Source organism: Phoca vitulina, unplaced genomic scaffold (assembly GCF_004348235.1).
Source record: "Phoca vitulina isolate PV1807 unplaced genomic scaffold, GSC_HSeal_1.0 scaffold60, whole genome shotgun sequence".
Lineage (NCBI taxonomy): Eukaryota > Metazoa > Chordata > Mammalia > Carnivora > Phocidae > Phoca > Phoca vitulina.
The window spans coordinates 3,406,917-3,413,522 of record NW_022589763.1 but is presented as its reverse complement, the minus strand read 5'-3'; positions in this window follow the sequence as shown (position 1 = coordinate 3,413,522).

The following is a 6,606-nucleotide window of genomic DNA, read 5'->3' as shown; positions in this document are numbered from 1 at the left end:
TGAGGACACCACCGGGCATATCAGGGTCCCACCCTACTGGGGCACGACCTCGTCTAAATTAGTTCTATCTGCAGTGACCCCATTTCCAAATAGAGTAATTTAGGAAGATTCTATCTTACAGTGTTCTCTGGTCATTGGACACAGTTGGTTAGAGCCTGCTGGTAGTTATGGCTCTGATCTCCATGATGAACGTCTATTGTCAGTAAGTCCACGTGAAGAATGTGGCTGATGGCCCCTGTTGGGATCTCTGTCTCTATTGCTTTCTTCTGTCCTCCCCCTCCTTCTCCTCTTCGCCCTATGTCTCCCTTTCTCCCTCCTCTTCCTCCCCCTCCTTCTGTTCCTCATCCTCTTCTCCCCTCCCTTCTCCTCCTCTTTCCCCCTTCTACCTCTTCTCCTTCTTCTGTCTCTTTTTCACACACACACATACACACATTGCATTGACTCCACAGATCACTTTTGGAACCACTAACACCTTTACGGTAAACACTATTTCCTTCTGCAAACACGATATAACCCTCTACTGACGGGCGTGTCCTCTGTTTCTCCCTGTACGTGTCTTGCACAGCTGTGGGAAGATATTATGGTGAACGTGCCATTGTAAACCTTACCACTTAAAATAAAATTTTATTTTATTTTATTTATTTTATTTTATTTTATTTTTTTACTGGAATAATCAATAGAGACATGGAATGTTATTGGTGGCTTTCTTTATTAACCAGTAAAGTAACTAATTCTAATAACTTAGTTGTAGAATTTTTTTCTGATTTTAAGCTCATAAAGGCTTGACTCTCCTTTTCAAGTCATATTATTTTCAATTATTTTTACTGTTCTGAGTATGCTGCCCAGTCCTCCCGGTGCGCCTGGAGAGACCGGAGAATGTCTGGTACACTTGTCTCATTCCTGATCTCAGGGGACTCTTTCACCATTTCAGCCCCAAAAGATGCTGTTTGACGTGCTGTTGAGATTTCTTTTTTTAACATAGAAATCCTTTGTATGTTTAGGGAAGCTCCCTTCTATTCCATGCTGCTAATACATTTTATTAATTATAGTTAGGAATTAATCTCCTCTTTTTTTTAAAAAAAGATTTTATTTATTTATTTGAGAGAGTGAGAATGAGAGAGAGAGAGAGCATATGAGAGGGAGGAGGGTCAGAGGGAGAAGCAGACTACCTGCTGAGCAGGGAGCCTGATGCGGGACTCGATCCCGGGACTCCAGGATCATGACCTGAGCCGAAGGCAGTCGCTCAACCAACTGAGCCACCCAGGCACCCAGGAATTAATCTCCTCTTAAAATATACTTTTCTGCACTTTTGGAGATGTCATGTATATGTTTTCCTGTTTCTTTTAATGTGGTTGTTTACTTTAAATGATTCAAATTTTAATCACCTTTATATGCTTGTATTCCCGAAATTAATCCTCCTTGAAAATGCTGTGTTATGTGATCTATTTTCCTTTGACTTATCACTGGAATATATACACATGTATATTTATAAATTACATCACAGAATACATCTTACTATATATAATAATTATACATAATTTTATAAATTTTGCATCAATAAGAAAGATTGTTGGAAGATTGGACTCTGATTTTCTTCCTTTTGATTGTTTTTATTAGGGTTTAGTATCAGGGTTACACTGACCTCAAGAACATTTCAGAATAGATTCATGAGCCTTGCTAATTTTGTCAAATATATATCGTTTCCGTGCTGCTATAAATTCTGTCTCCTGTTATAGTTTCTAATCCTTTTCTCAAAATTTATAGAATATGTATTCTATGCATTATTCTAACTTACTAACCTTGTTATTTGCTGTCATTCCTTGACATCCTTGGGTTTTCTACTCACGCAATCAAAAATCTGCAATGATCATAAAAATCTCCTCCTTCCTTCAAATATGGATGCCCTTTGTGTTCTTACCTCTTGCGTTAACTAGTACCTTTAATGTTATATGCATTTACGTTATATGTCCTTACATAGTATATATATTGTATATAGCATCTATACTAATATGATACATAGCATCTATACTAATATGATACATTTCTTAAACATTATATATATATATATATATATAAAATACACATCTGTTTCTTTTATTGTTTTTTTCTTTCATGAAAGATGAACGTTAACTTTTATTCAATGCCTTTCATTTCTTATGGAAATGACCTATGTAGACTGTGATTATCTTAACACATTTAATAAATTCACTAATAATGGAAATTCACATTTATCATCGAAATTCATCTCAGGTCACCACAGTGAATTTTTCTTGAAACATCAGCTGGATTCTTTTTGGTAGTTGTTGGAAATATTTCTATCTGTGTGTTGTTGTTTGTGCTGTGTTTCTTGGAGTTCATGTCGGTGCTTTGCTTGCTTCACAGTGAAAATTTGGAACTATTTCTCCTTTTCTATGTTCTCAACCAGGGTAAATATTAACAAGTAAATCTTATTTTCAAAGAAAAAAACTGTAAGGCCATCTGGAAATGCTGACTTTGATGGAGAAAGTGGGTGAGGCAGGGAATGAGGTTTGGTCTCTCTGGGATTATACAATTAGTCAGTTTCCAGTTCCTATTTTTTCTGGGGGAAAAAAATATGTACGTACAGAAAATCACCCATGTCATCAGAGTCCTCAAATGCATTTGCACAAAATGGATCAAACAAGTTGGTTTTGGTTCCTTAATCTCCTTCATTGTTGCGATTCCTGTCATCAGTTCTCACTTTATATATTTGGGCTTTCTCCCCACTTTTAATGATTATCATATTAAACACTTTATCTGCCACATTGTATTTTTACCAAAGAACCAATACTAGGCATTTCCATTAAGTTTTATCCTCATTTAGGTCCTTTTTTAAAATTTTAATTTTCATTAATTTGTCTCTAATTGCTGCAGTGCCCATGTGCTATTGCATTTTGGATAATGCTTGGAAAATCCAACTTAGGTTAGAATGCTTCCTTAGGGCATTTCCGCCATTCAGCAGGATTAATGACTTGGTGTAGTTTCTGGCCTAAAACGGCTAAATAAATTACTCAGTGTGACTGTGGAGAGATCAGCGCTCTTGGCTATAGCACTCTGAAAGGTAACTATTTAACGTCTCGAGCCCTGGGGTGCCTGGCTGGCTCAGTCCATGGAATGTGCAACTCTTGATCTCAGGGTTGTGAGTTCAAGCCCCACATTGGGTGTAGAGATTACTTAAAAATAAAATATTTTAAAATAAAAAAATATATAAGATAAGATAAAATAATAAAATAAAATAAAATAAAATAAAAATAATTTTAAGCCTACTTAAAGTATTGCAAAGTATCTCCAAAATGAGCATGAGGAAAAAGCCTGCATTTCTGCCACCAAACAGTAGTACAATTTAGGGTGTCTGGCTGGCTCAGTCAGTAGACCGTGCAACTCTCAATCTTGGGGCTATGAGTTCTCGCCCCACGTTGGGGAGCAAGGTTACTAAAAAAAAAAAAAAACCAAACAGTAGTGGAATTTTATATACTTTAGGAATTTAAGCACAGCATTGTTTTCCAAAAGAGTGAGGGAGGCAGGGATATGCTGTTGAAAACATTATTTAGAATTTAAAGGAGTCTTGCCAGTAGAACCCTAGGCAATAAAAAGTTTAATCTATTACTTCCATTGACTATTGCCCTAAATTTATAACCTTCATTATCAAAATTTCCATTTTCTTCTTTATTCTTCTAGGTTTCCATTACTCTGCATTTAACAGGGATTTCCCATCATATGTACAAATGTAAGAATCCCAGGGTGTTTCAAATATGGCTTTTTCATTGAATCTGAAGTAGGAATGGTTCATTCCATGAACCCAAACCATCGATTTGAGCCAATCTTTTTGGTGCTACTGTTAAGAATGTTACCCCAGCTTTCTTTGCTGACAAGCCCAATGTTAAATTTTGCCACTTACAAGATGGATTTCTAGTATGATAGTGACCTTCAGCTCTTTCACAATGTCTGTATAAAATACTTTGTACTGAAGAAGCGTGATTACCCATATTAGCGTTAATGGAAAGTGTCTCGAAGCCAAATCTTTTTCAATAAACGTGCATTAGGACACTGTGAATAGAACTATCACTGGAGATTAAGGTGGTGCCCTGAGGAAATTATGTGCTTTTTGAAATTTTAGCATAATTTTACTTTGTTATTTTTAAAAACTTGTAAAATAACCTATTCAAAAGCAAAATCCCTACTTTCATTCTCATTAACAGCAAGACTTCTTAAAGTTTAGTGTCATCCACATATTAATTACTCTGAGAGATGACATTAAAGCTTGAGTCACCAAAAAAAAAAAGTAGGACAGTCACGTTAGATGTCACTTTTTAATTTCTAAAATTTTTCCCAGCATTATTGAGATATAATTGACATATAATGTAACATATAATTTAATATAATAAACATATGTGTACATTTAAAGTGTACACATGATGATCTGATATATATATCTATTGCTGCCAAAAAATGGTTAGTTAACACATCACCCGACAAACATTTTTGTGTTAGTGAGAACTCTTAAGATCTACTGTCTTAGCAACTTGTAAAGTATCCAATTCATTGTTGATAAACTATAGTTATCATGCTACACATTAGATCCCCAGAACTTACCATCTGATGATTGAGAGTGGATACTTTTTGATCACCTTCATCCATTATACCAATCTATGTTCTGTTTCTGTGCTTTTTTTCTTTCTTTGTTTTTAGATTCCACCTGTAAGTCAGATCAGACAATATTCGTCTTTCTTTGTGTGACTTATTTCACTAGAATAATGCCCTCAAGGTTCATCCATATCACCCCAAATGTCATGATTCCTATTTACGGCTGAACTACAAACACACACACACACACACACACACACACACACACACACACACATCGCTGTTTCCTTATCCACTTCTCCTTCAGTGGACACTTAGGTTGTTTCCATGTCTTTGTTATTATAAATAATGCTTCAGTGAATACAGGGTTGCCGATATGTCTTCAACATAATGATTTCATTTATTTTGGATATATACCCAGAAGTGGGATGCTCAGTCACATGGTAGTTTTATTTTTAACTGTTTGAGGAACCTCCATACTGTTTTCCACAGTGGTTGCACCAGCTTGCATTCCCACCAACAGTGCATGAGAGTTCCCCTTTCTCCACATCCTCACCAACACCTGTAATCTCTTGTGTTTTTGATAATAATCATTCTAACAGGTGTCAGACAATATCTTATGGAGATTTTAATTTGCTTTTCCCTGATGATTAGTGATGTGGAGCACATTTCCAGTACCTGTTGGCCATTTGCATGTGTTTGGTTTATTTGGGGTTTTTTTGCTATTGAGTTGTATGAGTTCCTTATAAATTTTAGATAGTAATCCTTTATCAGATATATGACCTGCAAATATTTTCTTTCATCCCTCAGGATGCTTTTTCATTTTGTTGATTTTCTGCTGTGCTGAAGCCTTTTCATGTGATATGGACCCCCTTGTTTATTTTTACTTTTGTTGGTTCCCCTTTGCTGACATATCCAGAAAATCATTGCCGAGACCTATGTCAAGGAGCTTTTCTCCTATTCTTTCTTTTAAGAGTTGTATGGTTTCAGGTTTTCATTCTTTTGCACATGAATGTCCAGTTTCCTCAACACCAGGTATGAAAGAGACTCTCTTTTCCCCATTGAGTATTCTTGGCTCCTTTGCTAAATATTAGTTGACTGTGCAGTACATGCCAGTTTTAAGTTGTGATAATTCTAGATCGACTATAAATACTGACATCTAAATGTCAGTATAAATACTGACATCCCACACAATGTGGGATTCTGTAATAATTTAACTCAGTAGGGAAATGAAATGGCTGTAAAATCAATACAAGTTATCCAAAGCAAGAATTAATTCATTAATTGTTTCTTTAAAGATTTTCAGTCAGTATTAGCCGAAAAAAAGAAAAATGACCACAGTTTATTTATGTTTAAACTCAAAGTCATATGAAGTAAATCTGTGTCTATTCTGAATGTTCTTAAGGCAATTTTCATATTCACAGATAACAATCTCTTTAATACTTTTACGTCCAACCCACAATTAGTGTAATTGTGTCCTAGAGTCTGTCTGGGTGACGTGTGAAATGTGATCATCACACAGGAGAATAAGAAGGATGGAGTGCGTTTGCTGGAATTCTCCACTGTTTTGTAGGGACACAGATTTTGTAGGGCTGGAGGCTTTGGATCTTCCCAGGGGAGCAAGGATTGTCTAGACACTTCACAGTGGTGATGGGCCTAATATAAGACTCTTTGTCTGAAATTGACATATTATAGTTTCATCTCTTTTTCCTTCCTTTTTGATGGAAGTGCTAATAAGTAGAAAAATGGCCAAGAGACTGTCAAAGCAAAAAAAAAAAAAAAAAAAGAATACTAGAAAAAGAATAGCTCATTGGGACGTGACTGAATTTTTAAGCAGTTAAGGAATGAAACCCTGTAATACCATTGTTCTATTCAGCTTTGTTTTCAAGAGAACGATTCCTATATTATCCTTCAAAACAAATCCCGAATCACCTTGCATAGATCTTGCTCGTTAAATCACACACACACACACACACACACACACACACACACACACACACACAC